The 25,203-nt window shown below is 46.8% G+C and overlaps 1 protein-coding gene across 10 annotated transcripts in view; it reads left to right on the forward strand.

Moving 5' to 3' along the window:
* The window catches only part of FUT8 (fucosyltransferase 8), a 374,060-nt gene that overhangs the window by 101,110 nt on the left and 247,747 nt on the right, over nucleotides 1-25,203 (forward strand). For 4 of the 10 annotated variants that reach the window (XM_063948117.1, XM_063948114.1, XM_063948123.1 and 1 more), the window contains exon 2: nucleotides 23,197-23,299. The exons of 1 other annotated variant lie outside the window; for it this stretch is intronic. The gene's annotated coding sequence lies outside the window, so the exon portion shown is untranslated. 5 more of the 10 variants (XM_063948116.1, XM_063948115.1, XM_063948119.1 and 2 more) reach the window with 5 other exon arrangements.

Raw genomic sequence — 25,203 nt, forward strand, 5'->3', positions numbered from 1 at the left:
GCATAAGCAACATGGCACCAACAATTAACGAGCGCGGGGCCGCGCATCGTTAATCGTTGGTGCCTACACACTGCACGATATGAACGAGTTCTCATTCATTAATGAATGAGAACGCTCATATTGTGCAGTGAGATCTACCATTGCGTAGGTTTATGCATAGGTGGATTACCGCTTGCTCTCTTTTTAGTGTTAAAGCTAAGCAGAGTTACAGGTTAAGGACTTTTTTTCTAATATTAGTGATGGTAGGTTATAGGTGGACAGATTAGGGGTGAATTTAAATGTATTTATTTTTAAAATATACTTTTATAGAGTGTTTTAGGCAAATGAGTGGGTTTGCCAACATAGATTAATGCGTTTCAATTGTCACTCTCTCTTCTCCAGCAGAGTAAAAGTATTGTCTTCTTTTTAAGTTTCTTACTCTTTAAGATCGCTCTTGAGGTACAATGGTACTGTTTCCCCACTGTTTGCCTGACTCACCGCTAATCGTGATCAATAGTGTTCCAACACAATTGCGTTTGCCTCTGCATGAGTCCATTAGTGTAAATTGCTACCTGCTTGCCAGTGATATGTTCATGTATACAGCAGATGACGTGCTTTCTGTCACGTCTCTCTACCAGTGATTTAGTGGAAAAGCAGCCACTTCTAAAGTACAATGGTTTGGGGGTGTCGTCTATAGTAATACGCTACTAAAATCTAGAATACAACTTTTTATAAAATTAACTTATACATATGTGTCCTCACATAGCTAGCCTCAATACGCCATGCACCGCAAGTTGCCTGGCGTGTGTGAGGCGGCAGTTCCCGTGCGTCTTATTGGCATCGCTATGCGACTGAGATAATCAAGCAGAATCTGCTGATTAAAGTGATATGCGGCATGTCTATATTCTGTGTGCGAGTACGCCTGTATCTGCATACGAAATGCTCAAGTGTCTCAGGGCCATGATCCAGCCCAGTGATTTAGTCCATTGCAGTCCTGCACATACGCATATAGCTGGCTAAGTTTAGTGGTGTATTAATCAAAATTAACCAAACTATACCAATATACAGATGTGTCCACATACATCTTTGCTATATCCCGCCATGTATGGCACGGTTTTGCATGCAATAGACTCAGAGATTTAGCCATGCCTTGTGATTTTTCTTAATTTGCTTCTTTAATATGTTAGTTTATACTTATTCTATTATGGCAAACAAATGTTAAATTCATCCACTCGCTACTCATGGAAAACAGCTTAGCCATGTTTTGCATGTTGTGCCAAATTGGTAAAAAAGCAAAGATAGAAGTGGACACATCTGTACATCTATTTGCTTATTTCAAAATGTCTCCCAGCTCGACCTCTCTTTTTGTCCAAGATCTGAATCTCTCGTCAACACTTGTTACCTGTTCTCATTCACAGTTACAGGACTTTTTTCAGGCTGCCCTCACTCTGTGGAATGCCCTCCCATGCACAATAAGACTCTCCTCTAGTCTCCAAACCTTCAACCATTCAGTGAATACTCGCCTATTCAGGTATCTTATCATACTCCAGAACCACCCACATAACCTCCATAAACTATCCTACCCTATTACATCTCCACTGTACAGTCCACACATAACATTCTCTTTCTTCACTGTCACATACCGGTGACCGTAGACCAACATTGCTGTGTGACTGGATCATACATAGGGTTGCCACCTCGCCCTGATTTCCTGGATTCTCCAGGATTTGGTGGCAACCCTCCCGGAGGCTTTCCCCTTCACCCGGATTCTCCAGGAATAAGGGGACCCTGGGAGCACCAGCAGTGCTCCTTGGCAGCCGAGGAACTCCGTGAACTACAGTGACTGTCTCACGAGATGATGACATCAAATCTCGCGAGACTGTGTTCAGCCCAGACTGAGCCGAAGTGGCCATCGGCAGCTCTTCCTCAGCGTTTCCCCGGGCTGTGGTGGTGAAGTAACGCCGCCCCGGCTCATGTGAGAGGAGCAACGAGAGCTGACAGGCATATCACACACACATTTATAATTTAATGAGCTTGCATGAAACAAATAGCTGGCTCAAGTTATATATATATATATATATATAGATATATGTATATTTTTAAATCACTAACAGACACCTTTTAGTAGTGCATTTGTTTGTTTAGCCTGTTGAAGCTTGATATTGATTAGGTTGTGTGCAACACTTCTACTTCCATGGTTCTTCCCTTTTTCACACAATCCAGTTTTAACGCACCAAGGAGGTCATTCCGAGTTGATCGCACCAAGCAACTTTTTGCTGCTGGTGCGATCAACTAATCTCCGCCTATGGGGGAGTGTATTTTAGCTTAGCAGGGCTGCGTTCGCTTGTGCAGCCCTGCTTAGCTAAAAAAGTTTTGTGCAAGTGAAGAGTAAGGCATGGAGCTACTTACCCTGTGCGACGGATCCAGCGACGAAGGTCCCGGCTTTGACGTCAGACCTCCGCCGTCCGTCCGCCTGGACACGCCTGCATTCGGCCGCCCACTCCCCAAAATCGGCCGCCAATGGTGAGTATCTGCCCCGGAACGCCTCTCCGCTGTCAATCTTCTTGCGATCGCTTTCTTCGTAGTTGGCGTTGTTGCGCCGGGAAATGACGCGCTTGTGCATTACGGCCCCCGTGCGTGCGCAGTAGTGACCTGGTCGCAGCTGTGCAAGCGAAAGCACGCTGCGATCGGTTCGAAATGACCCCCCAAATGCCTGTAATTTATCCAAGTGACGACTACTATATTCCTATTTATATACACTTTCATTTAGATTGTTTGTACGTAAAATATTTTAGAAATATGGTACATAATTTTATTTACATGAACATTGCTTGGTGCCACGTGTGGGGGGGTGCGGGGGTTGGAAATGGGGTGGTGGATCTACAGGAATCGATGCATGAGGTGGCAACCCTAATCATACAGCCCACCAAGTACTGCAAATTGACTGACCAATGTGTAATATATAGCACAATGTAAGCATCCTTGTACATCAGTGCCTATTACCCTGTAGACTGTAAGCCTGTGAGTATGGTGGCCAATCCCGGGATCGGCGGGATCCCGGGATTGGGATTGAGGGATCAGGTTTGAGCGTCCACAGGACACTCAGGCACTGCTCGTCTTCCGTCTTCCGTCTCCCCAGCGCAGCGTGAGAGGTCACGCTGCGCCGTCACAAGCCGCCAGGAGAGAGCGGTGGATGTTTCCCACCCGCCCGCTGCCAGTATATGGTGATTTATGTGTGTGGGGCGGGGTGAAGGGTCGGCCACATGGCTAAGAGCCAATCCCAGGTATCGTGGGGATCCCGGGATTGGCCATTTTTCAATCCCAATACCCGGGATTGAAAAAAATGGCCCGGGATTGGCTTCCCTACTTGTGAGCAGGGTCCTCTTACCTCCTATGTGCTTCTACTATTACCCAGTCTTGTCTTATTATGGTTAGTTCCCAATTGTATAGCACAATGGAATATACTGACGCTATATAAGTAACTATTAATAGTACAAATAAGTAACCTACAGCTTGCTATATAGCAACACCGGAAAACTTACTGGATTGTAAGTACTGTACAGTAGGTAGCAGGTGACGTGAATAATAGGTGTTTGCTTTGTTTTTGTGTCATTTAATTGCACGTTTAGTTTGCTAATAAACTGAGCTACCAGATATCTCCCTGACATTTAAAGCCTTCCGCTTGTTGTCACCAAACCACTAATTAGAAATGGTTTTAATTGCCTGATGAAAGTGCCACTTTGATTACTTTTGTTTAGAAGGTGCTTATCTAGTTAGCTTCTCTTCACCTGATACCGATATTTATCACTTCTTCCAGGGTTATTGCAATTGATGATAATGTTTATCAGCTGTCAGGGTGTTATGCTAAAGGTTTAAATGTATCATACCAATGGCAGATGTTGCGGAATGAGAGTAAAACACAGTAAACTGGGTACTCAGTAGACAACGTTATGAACCATATGACCGATCCCGCTGGATCGGAACAACATATTGTGCAAATCGTCCAGTGTGTACGGCTGTACGCACTACATTGTGTGTTGATGTGTGTTCCCGTCATCTGTAAATGCAGGCCAATCTGGGGATGTCGTTAATGATACAGCACGGCCCCGCACTCCCCCAAAGCCGTAGTTCGTCGCTGCCGGCATGCATGTGTGTATGCACTTGCCGATGTCCTCTAGTTTGTACCCTGTGTAAGAGCATTGCCTGTCCTCTGTGTGTTTGTTTTGGTTTCATGTTTGTATGTTTTGAGCGTGCTTTAGGTTTTGTGTTTTTCCTTACCTTTTTTTTTTTCTTTCTTTCTCTAACGTCCTAAGTGGATGCTGGGGACTCCGTAAGGACCATGGGGAATAGCGGCTCTGCAGGAGACTGGGCACAAAAGTAAAGCTTTTGAACTACCTGGTGTGCACTGGCTCCTCCCCCTATGACCCTCCTCCAAGCCTCAGTTAGATTTTTGTGCCCGAACGAGAAGGGTGCACACTAGGTGGCTCTCCTGAGCTGCTTAGTGAAAAGTTTAGTTTTAGGTTTTTTATGTTCAGTGAGACCTGCTGGCAACAGGCTCACTGCATCGAGGGACTAAGGGGAGAAGAAGCGAACTCACCTGTGTGCAGAGTGGATTGGGCTTCTTAGGCTACTGGACATTAGCTCCAGAGGGACCGATCACAGGCCCAGCCATGGATAGGTCCCAGAGCCGCGCCGCCGGCCCCCTTACAGAGCCAGAAGACAGAAGAGGTCCGGAAAATCGGCGGCAGAAGACGTCCTGTCTTCAACAAGGTAGCGCACAGCACTGCAGCTGTGCGCCATTGCTCTCAGCACACTTCACACTCCGGTCACTGAGGGTGCAGGGCGCTGGGGGGGGGGGGCGCCCTGAGACGCAATAAAAACACCTTGGATGGCAAAAAAAATGCATCACATATAGCTCCTGGGCTATATGGATGAATTTAACCCCTGCCAGAATACACAGAAAAACGGGAGATAAGGCCGCTGAGAAGGGGGCGGAGCCTATCTCCTCAGCACACTGGCGCCATTTTCCCTCACAGCTCCGTTGGAGGGAAGCTCCCTGGCTCTCCCCTGCAGTCACTACACTACAGAAAGGGTTAAAAAAGAGAGGGGGGCACTAATTACGCGCAGTATTAAAAATACAGCAGCTATAAGGGGAAAAACACTTATATAAGGTTATCCCTGTATATATATAGCACTCTGGTGTGTGCTGGCAAACTCTCCCTCTGTCTCCCCAAAGGGCTAGTGGGGTCCTGTCCTCTATCAGAGCATTCCCTGTGTGTGTGCTGTGTGTCGGTACGTTTGTGTCGACATGTATGAGGAGAAAAATGATGTGGAGACGGAGCAGATTGCCTGTAATAGTAATGTCACCCCCTAGGGGGTCGACACCTGAGTGGATGAACTGTTGGAAGGCATTACGTAACAGTGTCAGCTCTGTATAAAAGACAGTGGTTGACATGAGACAGCCGGCTACTCAGCTTGTGCCTGTCCAGACGTCTCATAGGCCGTCAGGGGCTCTAAAGCGCCCGTTACCTCAGATGGCAGATATAGACGCCGACACGGATACTGACTCCAGTGTCGACGGTGAAGAGACAAATGTGACTTCCAGTAGGGCCACACGTTACATGATTGAGGCAATGAAAAATGTTTTACACATTTCTGATAAAACGAGTACCACCAAAAAGGGGTATTATGTTCGGTGAGGAAAAACTACCTGTAGTTTTCCTGAATCTGAGAAATTAAATGAGGTGTGTGTTGATGCGTGGGTTTCCCCCGATAACAACTGATAATTTCTAAAATGTTATTGGCATTATATCCTTTCCCGCCAGAGGTTAGGGTGCGTTGGGAAACACCCCCTTGGGTGGATAAAGCGCTCACACGCTTGTAAGAACAAGGGCTCTACCCTCTCCTGAGATGGCCGCCCTTAAGGATCCTGCTGATAGAAAGCAGGAGGGTATCCTAAAATGTATTTACACACATACTGGTGTTATACTGCGACCAGCAATCGCCTCAGCCTGGATGTGCAGTGCTGGGTTGGCGTGGTCGGATTCCCTGACTAAAAATATTGATACCCTAGATAGGGACAGTATATTATTGCCTATAGAGCATTTAAAAGATGCATTTCTATATATGCGTGATGCACATCGGAATATTTGCCGACTGGCATCAAGTCTAAGTGCGTTGTCCATTTCTGCCAGTAGAGGGTTATGGACACGACAGTGGTCAGGTGATGCGGATTCCAAACGGCATTTGGAAGTATTGCCTTATTAAGGGGAGGAGTTATTTGGGGTCGGTCTTTCAGACCTGGTGGCCACGGCAACAGCTGGGAAATCCACGTTTGTACCCCAGGTCGCCTCTCAACATAAGAAGACGCCGTATTATCAGGCGCAGTCTTTTCGTGGGCAAGCGGGCAAAAGGTTCCTCATTTCTGCCCCGTGACAGAGGGAGAGGAAAAAGGCTGCAGAAATCAGCCAGTTCCCAGGAACAGAAACCCTCTCCCGCCTCTGCCAAGCCCTCAGTATGACGCTGGGGCTTTACAAGCAGAATCAGGCACGGTGGGGGCCCGTCTCAATGAATTTCAGCGCTTAGTGGGCTCACTCGCAAGTAGACCCCTGGATCCTTCAGGTGATATCTCAGGGGTACAAATTGGAATTCGAGACGTCTCCCCCTCGCCGTTTCCTAAAGTCGGCTTTAACGATGTCTCCTTCTGACAGGGAGGCAGTTTTGGAAGCCATTCACAAGCTGTATTCCCAGCAGGTGATAATCAAGGTACCCCTCCTGCAACAGGGAACGGGGTATTATTCCACACTGTTGTGGTACCGAAGCCGGACGGCTCGGTGAGACCGATTCTAAAATCTTGAACACTTACATACGGAGGTTCAAATTCAAGATTGAGTCACTCAGAGCAGTGATTGCGAACCTGGAAGAAGGGGACTACATGATGTCTCGGGACATCAAGGATGCTTACCTTCATGTCCCAATTTACCCTTCTCACCAAGGGTACCTCAGGTTTATGGTGCAGAACTGTCACTATCAGTTTCAGACGCTGCCGTATGGATGGTCCACGGCACCCCGGGTCTTTACCAAGGTAATGGCCGAAATGATGATACTCCTTCGAAGGAAGGGAATTTTAGTTATCCCTTACTTGGACGATTCCCTGATAAGGGTAAGATCCAGGGAACAGTTGGAGGTCGGTGTAGCACTATCTCAGGTAGTGTTGCGGCAGCACGATTGGATTCTCAATATTCCAAAATCGCAGCTGATTCCGACGACTCGTCTTCTGTTTGTCATGACTATGGTTTTTGTGAACCCGGTGCTAGCGAAGTCTGCGCGGGCGACTGGAGGACTACACGAATACCACCACTGACCTGGTTTGGAAGTGTTGTGGACTCGGGGTCTCTTCCGGTGACTGGGAAGAGGAACCGCGGCAGAGATGGCCGAATCCAGGTTCTCCTCATGCAGGATGAGGTCGGCAGACAGGAAGCACGTGTGGGCGCTGAAGGTCTCCTGAAAGACAGAACTGGAAAGGCGCTGATGAATCAGTGAAGAATAACAGGTACAACTGTGCTAAAGGGCACGGGGTGCTTGGGGACACTGAGATGCTTGGAGACACTGAGGTGCTTGGAGACACTGAGGTGCTTGGAGACACTGAGGTGCTTGGAGACACTGAGGTGCTTGGAGACACTGAGGTGCTTGGAGACACTGAGGTGCTTGGAGACACTGAGGTGCGTGGAGACACTGAGGTGCGTGGAGGCAGTGGGGTGCGTGGAGACACTGGGGTGCGTAGAGACACTGGGGTGCGTGGAGGCACTGGGGTGCGTGGAGGCACTGGGGTGCTTAGAGACACTGGGGTGCGTAGGCACAGAGGTGCTGGAAGCACGGAGCTGCTGAGGCACGGAGGTGCTGGAAGCACGGAGCTGCTGAGGCACGGAGGTGCTGGAAGCACGGAGGTGCCTCCGGAGGTGCTGAGGCACGGAGGTGCAGAGGCACGGAGGCACGGAGGTGCTGGAAGCACGGAGGTACTGAGGCACGGAGCACGGAGGTGCTGGAAGCACGGAGATGCTGAGGCACGGAGGCACGGAGGTGCTGGAAGCACGGAGATGCTGAGGCACGGAGGTGCTGAGGCACGGAGGCACAGAGCTGCTGGAAGCACGAAGATGCTGAGGCACGGAGGCACGGAGGTGCTGGAAGCACGGAGGTGCTGGAAGTACGGAGATGCTGAGGCACGGAGGTGCTGAGGCACGGAGGCACAGAGATGCTGAGGCACGGAGGCACGGAGGTGCTGGAAGCACGGAGATGCTGAGGCACGGAGGCACGGAGGTGCTGGAAGCACGGAAGTACTGAGCTCTGGAGATCCGATCTACAACAGTAGTAAAACTGAAACACGACAGCTGTGGTTTTCAGTGGAGAACACGGAATTCAGTACTGTGCCTTTAAGACGAAACATTGCAGCTGTGCCTTTACATTGAGACTCAGGGAAATGGTGAAATCAAATGGCAACACACAAGTAAACCAAACGGTAACAAGGGAACAGAGTTTCCACAGGAACTTGGGTACAAAGGTTACCTTAAGGGAGCTCAGCATAAAGACTCACACAAGGCTGTATGTGACACGAGGAACTGGCCCAGATTCTAACTCAGCCTCCTGATTTATACTTCCTGGTCCTTGATGATTGGTGAGCAGGATTAGGTGATGCAGACAGTCTCAGGCTGGCAGAGGATTGGACAACTCTGGGTCAGGTGAACAGACACTGTCATGTGACTACTCTAGCCAAGGCTGTGATGTAGAATGAGGCCTAGCAGGCCGAGAGAACACTGAAGCCTGGACTTCTGCAAAACACAGGATGCTGGCTTTTAGACCTAAAGTTCAGATTACTGAATTCAGCCTCACACAGGAGATCACCACAGGTGGAGCTAATTAACTATTACCTCTCAGGCAGAGAACTCAGGAAAACTCATAGTGCTGACAAGCTTTTTAACTCCGTGAGTGAAAAGACACAGGATCCAGGACAGATGGCAGGGGTAAGTCACCAAATATAAAACTACAGTCAGGATTGTGACACTGTTCTTAGGGATGATCCTGGACACAGTCCAGAAAAAGGTGTTTCTCCCGGAGGAGAAAGTCAGGGAGTTATCCGAGCTAGTCGGGAACCTCCTATAACCGAGCCAAGTCTCAGTACATCAATGAAATGGTTCTGGGAAAAATGGTGGCTTCCTACGAAGCAATCCCATTCGGCAGATTCCACGCAAGAACTTTCCAGTGGGACCTGCTGGACAAATGGTCCGGGTCGCATCTTCAGATGCATCAGCAGGTAACCCTGTCACCAAGCACAAGGGTGTCTCTCCTGTGGTGGTTGCAGAGTGCTCATCTTCTAGAGGGCCGCACATTCAGGACTGTGTCCTGGTGACCACGGATGCCAGCCTGCGAGGCTGGGGAGCAGTCACACAGGGAAGGAATTTCCAGAGCTTATGGTCAAGCCTGGAGACATCACTTCACATAAATATCCTGAAGCTAAGGGCCATTTACAATGCTCTAAGCTCAGCAAGACCTCTGCTTCAAGGTCACCCGGAGTTGATCCATTCGGACAACATCACGGCAGTCACCCACGTAAACAGACAGGGTGACACAAGAAGCAGGAGGGCAATGGCAGAAGCTGCAAGGATTCTTCGCTGGGCGGAAAATCATGTGATAGCACTGTCAGCAGTATTCATTCCGGGAGTGGACAACTGGGAAGCAGACTTCCTCAGCAGACACGACCTTCACCCGGGAGAGTGGGGACTTCACCCAGAAGTCTTCCACATGTTTATAAAACTCGACAAGTATTGCGCCAGGTCAAGGGACCCTCAGGCAATAGCTGTTGACGCTCTGGTAACACAGTGGGTGTACCAGTCAGTGTATGTGTTCCCTCCTCTGCCTCTCATACCCAAGGTACTGAGAATTATAAGATGGAGAGGAGTAAGCACTATATTCGTGGCTCCGGATTGGCCAAGAAGGACTTGGTAACCAAGAGCTGCTCATGGAGGATCCGTGGCCTCTACCTCTAAGAAGGGACCTGCTCCAGCAAGGACCCTGTCTGTTCCAAGACTTACCGCGGCTGCATTTGACGGCATGGCGGTTGAACGCCGGATCCTGAAGGAGAAAGGCATTCCGAATGAAGTCATTCCTATCCTGATCAAAGCCAGGAAAGATATAACCGCAAAACATTATCACCGCATTTGGCGAAAATATGTTGCGTGGTGCGAGGCCAGTAAGGCCCCGACGGAGGAATTTTCAACTAGGTCGATTCCTACATTTCCTGCAAACAGGAGTGTCTATGGGCCTGAAATGGGGGTCCATTAAGGTTCAAATTTCGGCCCTGTCAATTTTCTTCCAAAAAGAACTAGCTTCAGTCCCTGAAGTTCAGACGTTTGTGAAAGGGGTACTGTATATACAGCCTCCTTTTGTGCCTCCAGTGGCACCTTGGGATCTAAATGTAGTTTTTGGGTTCCAAAAGTCACATTGGTTTGAACCACTTAAATATGTGGAGTTAAAATATCTCACATGGAAAGTGGTCATGCTGTTGGCCCTGGCCTGGGCCAGGTGCGTGTCAGAATTGGCGGCTTTATCCTGTAAAAGCCCTCATCTGATTTTCCATTCGGACAGGGCGGAATTGAGGACTTGTCCTCAGTTTCTCCCTAAGGTGGTTTTCAGCGTTTCACCTGAATCAACCTATTGTGGTGCCTGCGGCTACTAGGGACTTGGAGGACTCCAAGTTGCTAGACGTTGTCAGGGCCCTGGAAATATAGGTTTCCAGGACGGCTGGAGTCAGAAAATCTGACTCGTTGTTTATTCTGTATGCACCCAACAAGCTGGGTGCTCCTGCTTCTAAGCAGACTATTGCTTGTTGGATTTGTAGTACAATTCAGCTTGCACATTCTGTGGCAGGCCTGCCACAGCCAAAATCTGTAAAAGCCCATTCCACAAGGAAGGTGGGCTCATCTTGGGCGGCTGCCCGAGGGGTCTCGGCTTTACAACTTTGCCGAGCAGCTACTTGGTCAGGAGCAAATACGTTTGTAAAATTCTACAAATTTGATACCCTGGCTGAGGAGGACCTGGAGTTCTCATTTGGTGCTGCAGAGTCATCCGCACTCTCCCGCCCGTTTGGGAGCTTTGGTATAATGAATCCCCATGGTCCTTACGGAGTCCCCAGCATCCACTTAGGACGTTAGAGAAAATAAGAATTTACTTACCGATAATTCTATTTCTCGTAGTCCGTAGTGGATGCTGGGCGCCCATCCCAAGTGCGGATTGTCTGCAATACTGGTACATAGTTATTGTTACCAAAAAAATCGGGTTATTGCTGTAGTGAGCCATCTTTTCTAGAGGCTCCTCTGTTATCATGCTGTTAACTGGGTTTAGATCACAAGTTATATGGTGTGATTGGTGTGGCTGGTATGAGTCTTACCCGGGATTCAAAATCCTTCCTTATTGTGTACGCTCGTCAGGGCACAGTATCCTAACTAAGGCTTGGAGGAGGGTCATAGGGGGAGGAGCCAGTGCACACCAGGTAGTTCAAAAGCTTTACTTTTGTGCCCAGTCTCCTGCGGAGCCGCTATTCCCCATGGTCCTTACGGAGTCCCCAGCATCCACTACGGACTACGAGAAATAGAATTATCGGTAAGTAAATTCTTATTTTTTGGAGGGGGGGGGGGGGGAGACTTTCTAATGTGGGATACACACCTCGCAGAGAACACAACCAGCCAACGGACCCACTGACCGTGCAACTGATTTTTGGTAAGCGTACACAGTTGACTGCACGATATATGTCTGGACAGACATCACAACTGGGTGGGCATTTACAGACAGTATGCCCTCCCAGGTGTAATGCCGTGGTGGCCAGTTCCTGTGGACAGCATATCGGTCGGTTGCGTGTACACACACGCAGATAAAAAGGATGGAACAGTTTAATTCTGTTCTTGGCTGGTCTTATCTGTCTTTGGGTAGACTGAACAAGGCAGATAGAGAGGAGATAGATTTTTGCTGCAGATGGCCAACTTGGTTAAAACATGTAGGGAGTGTAGTATCTGAGTATTTTCCTGTGTTTATTACATTTTTACTAATGCAAACTTGTATTGTAACTTAGCATATGGAAGGCTTGGTAAGGTCATTTCTTGCTGAGGTAATTCTGGCCTTTAGGTGCTCCAAATAAATGGTTTCTGTGGAGAATGACTGCATCATGGTGAGATTTGCATACTTATCTCTGTCATAATATAAGCACGTCTTCTGATTTTAGATGGCACAGAGAGCCTGTATTCTTGCCTTGCACAGGAAGTAGGTTGCTTGTGATCTTTAGTGTCTGCAATTCCTGAAGAGCTGTAATCAAGGTAGGCTAATGCATAATGTAATTAATGGAAAAAAATTCTGATGAAGTCTCGATCTCTTGACTTCAAAATAAAATGTTGGCTATCTGTTTTCTTAATTTGATCCTTTACAACGATCCATGCAGCATCTCTGTATACAGTACCTTGCTGACTGTTGTTTCAGTCAGTGCTTTAAGGGCTTGATGCAATTTAACACAATGTTTATAGTGCCGGGAAGGAGGTCCCTGAGCTATTCCATTGTCCTCATCGCTAGTCAGGAGATACCAGTTCTCGCACCTTAAGCTGGGTGTTTTGTCGTGAGAACTGCATTCTCCAACATAGGTGCCAGCTGCGTAGCCAGTTGCGCTGTGGTAAAGGCGGATTTCTGATAACACCACAAGACGGTTGAGAGCAGAAATCTTGTAGTTCGGTTTAACATCGCAGACAATTGAATAGCTCCGGTACCTCCTTTCTGGTTGAATTGAATCAAGCCCTAAATAGATTGTAAGCTTGCGAGCAGGGCCTTCCTACCTATCTGTCTTTGCCCAGTTTTGTTCAATAACTGTTGTTCTAATTGTAAAGTGCAACGGAATATGCTGCGCTATATAAGAAACTGCTAATTAATAAATATCTTTTCAGACTCCTTGGCCGTCACACAACTATTTAACATCAGAGTAGATACCAGAGATCATATACATTGGGAAATACTTACACAGAGCAATTCAGTTGATCCGGGCTCCCATTAATTACACAGGTCTGCGAAATTTAAGGTATTGAAAGCTTTTTTCCTAATACTTTTATATTCTAAATCAGGGGTGGCCGGCGGCTTTTGGGACCTGGGATCTACTTTTTGTTAACTTACTTACCGGTGATCTACTGGCGTCAAAGAACACCAATAGTAACGCTCACATTTAAAAATAGCATTAGGAATGACATCATCAAATAACCCCCCTCTGTGCAGATCCCCCTCTTGTGCAGATCCCCTCCTTCCAGTCCCCTGTATAATAGCCCCCCCACAATAATCCCCTCTGTGCAGATCCTCCACCATTTGAAGATCCCCCCCCCCTTGTGTAAAAAAAAAAAAAACCTTTGTGAAGATACCACGCTCTGCGCAGACCCCCCCCCTTTGCAGATCGTCCCTCCCCTTTGAAAATACCACGCTCTGCGCAGATCCCCCTCTTTGCAGATCGTCCCTCCCCTAGTGAAGAAACCCCCCTTTGCATAACTTACCTGACAAGTTGTCCTGCTGCTTAGCTTCAGTCCTCCCTCTACCCGCAGTCACAGCTGCCGCTTTCGCGCTGCATGGCCTCCCGCTGGCTGCTTCTCTTGTCATCACCAGCGCCGGCTGGATCAAACTGGACCCAACTAGCGCCCAGGCTCCTCACATCGCGGGGGACGCCATTGGGTCATTCCATATCAAATCAACTTAAAAAAACATAAAAATTTGACTGGGGACACTCACTTCACCCAGCGATGAAGTGAGCGATCTGACTTGATTGTGCCTGCATGCGGGACCGCGCATTGCTATTGCTATGGGGCATACACATGGAGTGATGTAGAGGATACTGGGCGGCGGCCGCCAAGTGCTTCGTTCTTCCTGCACTGTTACTTGGTTATGTATTGTTGGTTCAGCCGTTGCTGTTCCCGTTTCAAGTTGGGTCAGCTTGGCTTTCCTCTTGTTGTGTGTGCTGGTTGTGAATCTCACCACTTTCCTTATCTATCGTTCTCTCAAAGTAGGTCCGTCTCCTCGGGCACAGTTTCCTAGACTGAGTCTGGTAGGAAGGGCATAGTGGGAGGAGGCAGCCCACACTATTAAACTCTTAAAGTGCTAATGGCTCCTAGTAGACCCGTCTATACTCATGGTACTAAATGGACCCCAGTATCCTCTACGGTATCCGGACTCCAGGTCGACAACAAAAAGGTCGACACACCTTAGGTCGATGCCAATTGGTCGACACACCTTAGGTCGACATGGACAAAAGGTCGACAGGAACAAGGTCGACATGGAAAAAGGTCGACATGAGTTTTTCACAATTTTTTTCTTTATTGGAACTTTTTCATACTTAACGATCCATGTGGACTATGATTGGAACGGTAATCTGTGCCGAGCGAAGGCACCATGCCCGAAGCATGGCGAGCGAAGCGGTGCACTAATTGGGGTTCCCGGTCACTCTACGAAGAAAACAACACCAAAAAAACATAAAAAACTCATGTCGACCTTTTTCCATGTCGACCTTGTTCCTGTCGACCTTTTGTCCATGTCGACCTAAGGCGTGTCGACCAATTGGAGTCGACCTAAGGTGTGTCGACATTTTTTGTTGTCGACCTGGAGTCCCAGACCCATCCTCTACGGGCTACGAGAAAAGTATTTACCGGTAGGTAATTAAAATCCTATTTTTAGAAAAACTAAGCATTCTAGCTGTTGACAAACGGTTTACACTTGGGTCAGTATGGGTTAAGCCAGTGTTTTTCAACCACTGTGCCATGGCACACTAGTGTGCCCTGAGCAGTCTCCAGGTGTGCCGCCATAGAAGCACAGCCAGGCCCGTCAGTGTTTTGCCGCTTCTGAGGTCCTGGAACGATCAATACTGGTGGGTTTAGTGGTTGCAGAGACAGTTCTGATTTTGGGCCGAGCAGTGTTGGGATCTTCTGGCTTTCTCAGATGTGGCTCAGGTGTTACCTATGGAGAAGCTGCAACATGACATCCTAGGACACGCAACTGCACCATGCATCTCCATTGTATTTGAATGTGCCTTGGCAATATTTAAATCTTGTTCAGTGTGCCGCGAGTTGTAAAAGGTTGAAAATCTCTGGGTTAAGCTATGGTTATATAGGGTCAATATATAAAGATTGAACTCGATGGACAACTTGTCTTTTTTTTCAAACTCATTAACTATGGGGGTAATGCAGACCTGATCGCTCGCTAGCGTTTTTTGCAGCGCTGCGATCAAGTTAGAACTGCGCATGCATATGCGCCGCAATGCGCAGGCACATCGCACAGGTACAAAGCGGATCGTTGCTCAGCGATGGGTTTGTGCGAAGAATTCATTCGCACGGGCGATTGCAAGGAGATTGACGGGAAGAAGCCGTTTGTGGGTGGTAACTGACTGTTTTCTGGGAGTGGTTGGAAAGACGCAGGCGTGTCCATGTGTTTGCAGGGAGAGTTCCTGACGTCAATTCCGGTCCCATACAGGCTGAAGCGTTCGCAGCGACTGAGTAAGTCCTGGGCTGCGCAGAGACTGCACAAGATCTGTTTGTACAGCTCTGCTACACATGCGTTCGCACAATTGCAAAGCAAAAATACCCTCCCCTATGGGCGGCGACTACCTGTTCGCAGCAGTGCAAAAAAAAAACCCTAGCGAGCCATCAGGTCTGAATTAGGCCCAATGTTACTATGTTTTGCACTTGCAAAGCTTCCACGTGCCAGTCCAATGTTTTCATGACATTGATTTACCATCATATTAGGAGTATTTTAATTTCATTTGATCTGGGTGCACCTGTCGTACATTTGCTCTTCTCGACCTCTATGTAAGTAGTATATAATAGTGCCCACTTATTTAAGTATCGGTTGTAGGGTGATCATGTTTGCCTTAGTTGGTACACATACCGTCACAGATCTTTTAGGGTCAGATAGAAATAAAATTAGCACTTTGCGATGGGCTATTTAGTTGCATTTGTAATATATATTGTATACATACAGTCTAGTTATATGAAACCGCAGCAATATTTTGAAACAGGTTTGTTTAGTTTATTGTTTGTAGTCGGAACATGCCTTGTTTCTTTAACAAATACTTTTGTAGCCGATTCCAGTAATATTAATACAGTGATTAAGTGTACAAAGTGCCGCATTTATTAATGTCATTTACCATTGTGGTGTTCCACAAATGCAGATCTATGCTTCCACAGTCTGCCAACCTGTAATTTAGGAGTTTTCAAAATAGTGGCCTTCATTAATTAAACTCAATGCTATTATTTATTTAATATATATAAAAATTCAAACTTCATGTATAGTTTATAAGCTCCTTTGTTGAGTTATGTTACACTTACAGGTTCCTAGTCTTTATAATTTGTAGGACAGTTACGGCAATTAATCAGACTACTTTAGATTACTTTGCCCCAGCTCCTGTGAGCACTTAGCATTATTTATCCGGTAGTGAATTTTATGAAGTATTTTTTTGTTTGTGCCTTGTTGCTTATTAATATTTTCACTTAGCTGATCATTTTTTAGAATCTTACAAAATGCTACAGTGTGTGCTTTTTTTGGGTCGGTCGGTGGAGTAGGGGAATCGGGGGGGGGGGGGGGGGGGGAGCTGTACATAACATTCAATCAGCGTCTAGCAAGCATTTATCCTGTACATGGTGTAAAGAGTGGAAGCTGGTTGCCATGGGCTACTTCTCCACTTCTCAGGAGGCTTGATACATTGCCCCTTATTTTCAGAATAGCCATCTTCACCAATGGTCTGGCACTCCCTTATAATATAGATACTTAGCTGGTTGCCTGCATGAAATATAATCACATAGTCCTCCAATAGCAGCGGCACTCCGAGCCCATACAAATCTCACTACTTAGCCAATTGAAGGTCAACGTTTCAATGCCACTTATTAAGGCATTTTGATGTCCTGATGAATATGCCTTAACAATAAATGCAATAAATGGCATTGAAATGTTGACCTTCAACTGGCTAAGTAGTGAGATTTGTATGGGCTCGGAGTGCCGCTATATATTTAGAAACGGGTGGCAATCACTGGACCTTGCACTTTAAAGAGAAAAAGGAAACAATAAAAAAAATAATATATATATATATATATATATATATATATATATATATATATATATATATTTTCCGAAATACAGACTTTTTTGAGTGATAGTGAAGTCTTTGTTTTTTGATAGCTCAATGTACACAAACTTTGTTTAATACATTATATATATGTGTTTCTAATTTCAACCTTGGACCTACCTAGCCCCAAATGATTAAATCAAAGTTCCTATACACCTAAATTCACAGAGGCGGCATTATAAAGATTTAATAAAACAAATTAATATAAAAGTTGTGTATTCTTATGCAGAAAGTTTCCAATGTGCGTTTTCGACAGAAATTCTCCTTTCCTGCTTCTTGTTACTGAAGACTGGAGATGATAGAATACAAGATCAGGGGGGTAATTCTCCAGGAAGTGAACATAGAGTCCCGTGCATCACATGCTTTTCATTTTTTATTTTAAACTGGTCTGTTAGGAAATTGTTGTTATATGAAAACTGAATTGCTTAGTAGCAATGCCTTATGGGCTCTACACACTGGCCGGTAACAGTGGAGCCGGGTGACGGGGGGAGTGAAGAAACTTCACTCCTCCCGCCACCTCCCCCTCCCGCCACCGGGTCGCCCGTCTGCCGTATCGGCTGTTGGACAGCTTGGCGGTGGGTCGCCTAATGTGTAGGACCCATTACTCTATAACTTAAGACCCACTAAAATCTTGGTATTTTGGAGGTCTTCACTAAAGGCCTCTGACAACAGCTGAGGTATAGAAAGAATTCTTATTGGTTCGCAGTCAATCTAAAGGACCTTTACAAGTAGCTATTGCCTGGCTTAAAAATACGCTGATCAATAAGTCAGACCAATGGACATGGAGAGATCCAAATCCCACCCCTAATCACTGGTGTGGTGCTCCTCCAATGGCTTCCTATTCATCAGATGTAGTGGAGCGCAAGCTGCTTCCCACCACTTGAATTTACAGTGTCGATTTTATTTGAAAGAATGGGTTAGGTATGATATGTCAATATTCATAATGTTGACAGTCTTAATGTCGTCATTCATCATGTAGACACTGATGAAATGTCGACATGTTCCAGGTGGCCCAGCGGTGACTTTTCTGTCCCGTCGGCTGCAGTGGCGTCTACAGGGTCCAGGCGGTCATGTGATTGTCACTTCCGGTGGTGTAAACTGACGGAGCAGCGTTTTCGGTGAGTATACTGGAAGTAACACTAATTCCTAACTCTAACTCTAGCCCTCCTTCTATTGCCTAAAACCCTCATGTCCTGCAGCTTATCCCTGACCTCCCTTCCCCTATCACTAACCTCCCACTAGTGCAGAGGTTCCCAAACTGTGTGCCGTGGCTCCCTGGGGTGCCTCGGGGCACTTGCAGGGGTGCCCTGGGTTGGTGGTCCAGGACCAATTCAAATTATTCATGGTCAATATAATAGGCAAAACCAGTGCTGGTGGCTGCCAGTCATAAAATATGTGGCCAAACAGAAGCAAATCTTGTCCCTCACCACACAACTGACCCTAAGGATGACAAATAAACGTGATCTACTTAATGTAATATTTCTTTCTAAATTTCTCAATAAGAAATTTTTGGCCTAGGGGTGCCGTGAAAAAAATTCTGATATTCTAGGGCGCCGTGATTCAAAAAGGTTTGGAAACCACTGCACTAGTGCTTAACCCAGTTCACAAACTTTTTGGAATCACGGTGCTTTAGAGTAACAGAATTTTTTTTTTTTTTTTGCGGCTCCTCTAGGCCAAGAGTATTTTATTAGAAATTTAGAAAAAAATATAAAATTAAGTAAGTTGTGTTTATATGTAATTTTTAGGTTCAGCTATGTGGTGAGGGACACGATTTGCTTTTGTTTGTCCACATATTTTATGATTGGCAGCACTGGTTTTGTTTATTACACTGTCCATACATCATTTGGTTTGCCTCTGGACTACCAATCCAAGGCACCCCTGCAAATGCACATAATTTGGGAACCACAGGCCTAACCCTCCCGTCTCGCAGCATAACCCTGACCTTCCTCCCCATAGCCTAACCCTAACTTCTCCTTAGTGCAGGCAATCCCAAACTCAGTCCTCAAGGCACACTAAGGGGTCTATTTACTAAGCCTCTGACGGAGACAAAGTACCAGTCAATCAGCTCCTAATTGCTATGTCACAGGCTGTGTTTGAAAAATGACAGTTAGGAGCTGATTGGCTGGTACTTTGTCTCCAGCGACTTTATATCCATCCTAGGCTTAGTAAATAGACCCTTATAAGTGCCGGTTTTAGTGATATCCAGGCTTCAGTACAGATGGTTAATTCAAAATAACTGAGGTACTAATGAAGCCACCTGTGCTGAAGTATGGATATCAATAAAACCTGGACTGTTTTGGTGCATACACACTGGCCGATATATCGGTCGTTCTATTGAATGGCCAATATAGCGCAGGTCCGTCGGCCAGTGTGTACGAGCCGATATGTCTGTGAACGCCGTAGTTCAGACATATCGTGTCGTCCCTGGAGCACAGCCGACGGCGAATATATCTAACAATATATTGGCGTATCGTGCTGTGTGGACGGCCGACCACCTGTACACTTGCTGCAGACGCCGGCGGTGATTGACAGCACAACTGGGTAGGCGCATGTAAATGCCCACCCAGTTTGTGACGTCAGTCCCTACGGATCGGGCAGTGTGTATGCACAACACACTGCCCGGCCCGTCTGCAGATATATCTACAAGTGTGTACCCAGCATTACAGTATTGGCATTTCACGTGTCAACATTCTGAGAATGTCGACATGTTGCCTCTCGACATCATAACTGTCGAAAATGTGGTGACTTAATATCAACATTGAATGAATGAATCAATGAATATCAACATTGTTATTGTTAACCTGCTGACTTGATCCCAAAAATAACATATCTACTGATGTTTTATGTTGAACAAGTCGTATTGCTGTTTTTGTCCAATGTAAAAGGCGTCTCCTTTATATGTGAGAGCGAGCGCTCTTCTGCAGGTGGCACCATGTCACAAATGAGTCGGCCATGCTGATCCCTTTTGGACAGCTGTGAAGGTTACTTACAGAGTCATAGCATTTGGTGCCAGTTCACCACCTCGCACAGTCTGCGTGCTTGGTGGTGAACTGGCACCTATTTTTCATCCGGTACACAGGTTATATCATGGAATCATGGAGAGGCCGATGAGTCAACTTTTATCTAACATTACACTTCCTTTTAAATGACATCGTAAAGAACGTATGCAGTGTCGGACTGGGGCATGAAGGGCCCACCGGGGGTATGCAGTTATAGGGGCCCATACTTAGGGGTGTGGCCAGCCTACAAAGGGGGTGTGGCCAGCCTCCACAGAGGCTTGAAATACACAATAGTTTAGTGCAGTGTAATGCAACATATCTACTATGTATAATACAAGTGCTCAATCTGGAACCTGATCCCTAGAGGAAGGAGTGGGCCCTCAGGCAGTGGGGCCTACCGGTGGTTTCCCTGGTACTCCTGTGGGCCAGTCCGACCCTGAACGTATGGCTTAAAATTATATATAATATCAAAGTGATTACAAATGAAACCTGTAATATTTGACCAGTGAAGCATTTACTGTTTTAAGCGTTTTAGCGTTCCATGTTTTATGTGTCCAGCTTTTCTTGTTTTCAGATTATCTTTTAATATGACTCTAATAAATCCCCAGTATGTATGGATTTTACAAAGATGGCAGCTCTAGCCTCTGGTGGCTGTTTGTTGCTCGGAGCTAGCTGCTGGAGCCCTTAGCACACTAGCTGTACGATTACCTTACACATAGTCACATTTGGTTTGCCTGCAGTTTCTACTGTTCCTGACACGGCAGTGAACAATACATTTTGCATACACACCCAGATTGGTCAAAAGTACCAATATCCCATGGTATATCATAAGTGTGTACCCACCTTACTGTAACTATAGATGTGATGCAACCTAGCTGGATAACCTAATTGCAGCTTGGATGCACATCTTTCATCTAATGGAATACATACGTTATACCAGCTGTCCGGATGCTGCATACCGGCAGCGAGCGCAGTGCGTCCCCTCGCAGGCTCGATGCGCTTTCCACGCATCCGGCCCAGTGGCGAACTTTGTGGCGTCGGTATCCTGAACGCCGGGATCCCGACAGGCGTTATATTAACCACACACCCTTCTAATAACGTCTTTATAATGTCAGTGTTATATTTTATTTTTAGTTATTCTATCATAAATATACTTGCAGTATACTTTGTATTTTTTTTTCTTGTGTATTCTGTGCTAGTCCACGTTACAACCTGCCAACTTCATATTCTTAATGCTATGTATGCTCTGTTACGTTTTGTTCCCCAAGCCTTGTCTCTCTACCCCCTGCTCCTGTGCCGTAAGCTGTTTATCTCATCTATAGTCCCATGTGAATATGGCTGCACAGATCTCTCTATTTATGTAACACTTGGGGAATTGTGTTGTTAGAGCCATATTGTTTTTACATCTGAAGCTATCGGAGTGTCCCATATTAAAGCTGGGACAAGTCATTAACTTAATGTCATAATAGTGTAATTTGACTTTGTTAAATTTTAAAAAGTAGTTAAAAAAGAAATACATCTGTCTTGTATCCCTTTCAGACTGACCAAAATTCCTGGGTTTTTGCACATGAACGCACATCAACCCGGGAATTTGCTCAGTGTGAAAGGGTAGAGGAACAATATCCTGGGACGAGCGTCCCGGCATTTCATCCCAGTTCTCGACCAGGGTTGAATCCGGGATCGTCCCGGGATGCGCGCAGTGTGAACGGGTTTGCCTGGTCAAGGCGACCCGGCACCCGTTCTCTGCATAGGAGGAGGCGGTGCTTGGAGATGATTATCTCCAAGCACCGCCTCCGGTAACGTCAGCGGTGACATCACCAATGCGGCAGTATGCCAGGTCGGGCCGCAAGTCTGAAGGGGTCTCAAGCCGGGTCGCACCTGGGAAGCACCCGCGTACACATTCCCGAGTATGACCCGACTATTGTCAGTGTGAAAGGGGTATCAGTGGTAAAAAAAAATATACGGTAATGATAATTATAGTTAAGTGTTTTGCTGGCCTACATTCCACTTCTAGTCTTGGTCTAAAAATGGGAAGAGGCAGGGGGTGAGCACACCAGAAAAGCAACAGTCAAAGGACTGTGGCTTGTGTTTTGTCTAAGGGTAGGTGGACTTTCATAGAATGTTACATAGGTGCATAGGCAAACGCAGGGGGGTGGGGGGGTTCCAGTTGCCCGGAAACCCCCCTCCTCTTGGCAAGTGGCTCAAATTATGACCACAATAGCAGTGATGTATAATACAGTTACTAGTGCTGCTGCCACATCGTGCAGTTTAAGGGACAGAGGAGAACTGCTGCACATGCCCAGTGGTAGCAGCGTCTTCTACCAAGTTTGCTGCGTGTGTGTGGTCCAGATCTGTGCTTTGGACCAGAGAGTAGCTACCAGGAATAAGAGACGGGAGCCTTACCATGAGGTGGGAGAATGTGTGTTTGGAAAGTGCAGTTCTGGTTCTATTATGTTTGTGTATTTATTTATTTATTATGGGATTTTTAACTTTTTCCTGACCACTTATTTATATTATTTAAATATGTTTGATACAGCCTATACTGTACAGTTCTGTAAAGATCAATGTTTAGGGTCGTTACTATGTTCTCCTAACGCTCACCTAGACTCCTGCACTTACTCCATTGTTGGTGGAAAATTGTGGTTTGTGTTTGGAAACCCCCCTCTAGAAATCCTGCGTTTGCCACTGAGGTGCAGTTATTCATATTCCTTTCTGAATGTCTTTTTTTATTTGACAATCAGTGAAAAAGTTCAGTTACACATTGTTCAGTTAGGCGTACATCTGCACACAACTTTTTCTGAGCTGAAGTGCAGCAGAGCAATTTCTGCACTGACACGGTATTATTTTTTCTTTTTGGGGGGTTGGAGTGGTGCCTTTGTTAAAGTTTTTGGGCTTTTTTTTTTAAAATGTTATGTTTTATATCCTACTGTAGCCATTTATTGCTGTAGGGAAATAAGATAATTGTTATCTATCCTCTTGGATGTAACAGATCATAATAATCACTGCTAGTAATAATAATCCTTTATTTTCATTCTGTTACAGGCATAACTGGAACATACGACACAGCTGATAGACATTGCATAATCTTCAGATACACATCTCTTGCAGCTTGAAGTGATCATCAGACCATGCACTAGCCAGGCAGGTGAGGTAATCAGACCATGCACTAGCCAGGCAGGTGAGGTAATCAGACCATGCACTAGCCAAGCAGGTGAGGTAATCAGACCATGCACTAGCCAGGCAGGTGAGGTAATCAGACCATGCACTAGCCAGGCAGGTGAGGTAATCAGACCATGCACTAGCCAGGCAGGTGAGGTAATCAGACCATGCACTAGCCAAGCAGGTGAGGTAATCAGACCATGCACTAGCCCACTAGCCAGGCAGGTGAGGTAATCAGGGTCGTAATCAGACCATGCACTAGTCAGACAGGTGAGGTAATCAGACCATTCACTAGCCAGGCAGGTGAGGTAATCAGACCATGCACTAGCCAAGCAGGTGAGGTAATCAGACCATGCACTAGCCAAGCAGGTGAGGTAATCAGACCATGCACTAGCCAGGCAGGTGAGGTAATCAGATCATGCACTAGCCAAGCAGGTGAGGTAATCAGACCATGCACTAGCCAGGCAGGTGAGGTAATCAGACCATGCACTAGCAAGGCAGGTGAGGTAATCAGACCATGCACTAGCCAGGCAGGTGAGGTAATCAGACCATGCACTAGCCAAGCAGGTGAGGTAATCAGACCATGCACTAGCCAAGCAGGTGAGGTAATCAGACCGTGCACTAGCCAGGCAGGTGAGGTAATCAGACCGTGCACTAGCCAAGCAGGTGAGGTAATCAGGGTCGTAATCAGACCATGCACTAGCCAAGCAGGTGAGGTAATCAGACTGTGCACTAGCCAGGCAGGTGAGGTAATCAGACCATGCACTAGCCAGGCAGGTGAGGTAATCAGGGTCGTAATCAGACCATGCACTAGCCAAGCAGGTGAGGTAATCAGACCATGCACTAGCCCACTAGCCAGGCAGGTGAGGTAATCAGGGTCGTAATCAGACCATGCACTAGCCAGACAGGTGAGGTAATCAGACCATTCACTAGCCAGGCAGGTGAGGTAATCAGACCATGCACTAGCCAAGCAGGTGAGGTAATCAGACCATGCACTAGCCAAGCAGGTGAGGTAATCAGACCGTGCAGTAGCCAAGCAGGTGAGGTAATCAGACCGTGCACTAGCCAAGCAGGTGAGGTAATCAGACCGTGCACTAGCAGGGCAGGTGAGGTAATCAGACCATGCACTAGCAAGGCAGGTGAGGTAATCAGACCATGCACTAGCCAGGCAGGTGAGGTAATCAGACCGTGCACTAGCCAAGCAGGTGAGGTAATCAGACCGTGCACTAGCCAGGCAGGTGAGGTAATCAGACCATGCACTAGCCAGGCAGGTGAGGTAATCAGACCATGCACTAGCCAGGCAGGTGAGGTAATCAGACCATGCACTAGCCAAGCAGGTGAGGTAATCAGACCATGCACTAGCCCACTAGCCAGGCAGGTGAGGTAATCAGGGTCGTATTCTGACCATGCACTAGCCAGGCAGGTGAGGTAATCAGACCATGCACTAGCCAAGCAGGTGAGGTAATCAGACCGTGCACTAGCCAAGCAGCTGAGGTAATCAGACCGTGCACTAGCCAAGCAGGTGAGGTAATCAGACCGTGCACTAGCCAGGCAGGTGAGGTAATCAGACCATGCACTAGCAAGGCAGGTGAGGTAATCAGACCATGCACTAGCCAGGCAGGTGAGGTAATCAGACCATGTACTAGCCAGGCAGGTGAGGTAATCAGACCATGCACTAGCCAGGCAGGTGTGCACTAGCCAAGCAGGTGAGGTAATCAGACCATGCACTAGCCAGGCAGCTGAGGTAATCAGACCATGCACTAGCCAGGCAGGTGTGGTAATCAGACCATGCACTAGCCAGGCAGGTGAGGTAATCAGACTATGCACTAGCCAGGCAGGTGAGGTAATCAGACTATGCACTAGCCAGGCACGTACAGTAAGTTAGATTTT

The sequence above is a fragment of the Pseudophryne corroboree genome, chromosome 12 (genome assembly GCF_028390025.1).
Source record: "Pseudophryne corroboree isolate aPseCor3 chromosome 12, aPseCor3.hap2, whole genome shotgun sequence".
NCBI lineage: Eukaryota > Metazoa > Chordata > Amphibia > Anura > Myobatrachidae > Pseudophryne > Pseudophryne corroboree.